The sequence below is a fragment of the Gymnodraco acuticeps genome, unplaced genomic scaffold (assembly GCF_902827175.1).
Source record: "Gymnodraco acuticeps unplaced genomic scaffold, fGymAcu1.1, whole genome shotgun sequence".
Lineage (NCBI taxonomy): Eukaryota > Metazoa > Chordata > Actinopteri > Perciformes > Bathydraconidae > Gymnodraco > Gymnodraco acuticeps.
Window position 1 is genome coordinate 106,735 of NW_022990292.1, and position 1,930 is coordinate 108,664.

Sequence of the window (1,930 nt, forward strand, 5' to 3'; positions counted from 1 at the left end):
GCGTCTCGTTGCTGTCCGTCTTTAATCGTCTGTTCGTGTCTTTACTGTCATCCATTACTATCATCACTTGTTTACAGTTTTACACACATCACTTTTTACTTTTTCAGGGAAGAGCGGGGATTTTACAACATCAGGACTTCACGTTATCATTAAAAAAACAAAGCTAATGCTGAAATACTTATTTAAAACTTAAGTCTGACTGACTTTTATCAGGTAGTTTATTCAAAGTGTTGCACATTTCGACAAGAAAAAGTCAGACGTCGCCTAAGGTGAAGGTGACTCATGTTTTACACAAATTACAGATTCTGAGTATAAGAATTCAGAGGTGGAAGAAATATTCAGATAAATGCACACAAGACTAATCACACAAACAAGACACAGGTGAGGAGGGAGGAGAAAACACAGGGGCACAAGGTGAACACAATCGGGTAATCAGGCAGGAGGGAACACAGAGACAGGAAGCAACAGGCAAGACGGGGGGTGAACACTTTTCAAAATAAAACAGGAAACCAAAGACAGATCAAGACAAAACACAACACGGACAGATCGTGACATTACCCCCACTCAAGGGACGGATCCCAGACGTCCCTAAAAAAAAACAACGTCCAACAGGGTGGGTGGAGGGGGACCGGAGGAGGGACTCGGACAGACATCCCGGGGCAAAGCAGAAGCCGAGAAAGGGGACTCGGGCGGACGGCCCGGGGGAACAGCAACAGAGCAGCGAAGTCCGTGGCGGGGAAACTCAGGGGGCCGAAGGCCTCGTCGGGGTAAATTAGGGGGCCGGACTCCAGGGCGAAGGCAGCGGCTGGGGAACTCAGGGGGCCGGGCTCGAGGGCGAAGACCGCGGCTGGGGAACTCAGGGGGCCGGCTCGAGGGCTCCACATTTGTGGAATCAGCTTCCAGTTTGTGTTCGGGCGGCAGACACCCTATCCGTTTTTAAGAGTGCGATTAAGGCAAGGCAAGTTTATTTATATAGCACTTTTCAACACAAGGCTATTAAAAGTGCTTTACAAAAAATGAAAGACATTAAGAAAATGGCATTTAAAATCAGTCATTAAAAAGAAAAGCTAATAAAATAAAGAAAAGCTAATAAAAATAAAGATTAAAGATCCTTTTTGATAAAGCTTATAGTTAGGGCTGATTAGATTCAGCCCCTAGTTTTGCTGATATAGGCTTAGTTTGTCGGGGGACATCTTACTTCTTCCTTCTCTCTGTCTATACCTGTGTACTCTCATGTTCCGATTAAACCAGCTTCCCCAAATGTCTTTCTTTTTGGTGTCTATATACGCCGGGATCCGGAGTCATGGATGATCCTGCGGTCCTGTGTCCTGCATCGCGAGCCCTGGATCTTGAGTCGTGGCTGTGGGCCTGGATCATAGGTCCTGGATGGATATCCTCGTGGATTCATCTTCTTATTATACACACTTGCATTTCCAAACATTTGGACTACCTATGTTGCAAATGTATTATCTTTTCAATTTACACACGGCATCTATTGCACGTCTGTCCGTCCTGGGAGAGGGATCCCTGCTCTGTTGCTCTCCCTGAGGTTTCTCCCATGTTCCCTTTAAACTGTGGGTTTTCTCCGGAAGTGTTTCCTTGTACGATGTGAGGGTCTAAGGACAGAGGGTGTCGTATTGTCATACTGATGTTCTGTACAAACTGTGAAGACCACTGAGACAAATGTAACATTTGTGATATTGGGCTATATAAATAAACATTGATTGATTGATTGATTGAGGGCGAAGGCCGCGGCTGGGGAACTCGGGGGGCCGGGCTCGAGGGCGAAGGCCGCGGCTGGGGAACTCGGGGGGCCGGGCACAAGGACGGGCAAGAAGGTGGCGACGGGACAGCTCCAGAGGACGGGCAGGAAGGCAGTACCGGGACAGCTCCGGAGGACGGGCAGGGAGACGGCGTAGGCTGTGATGAG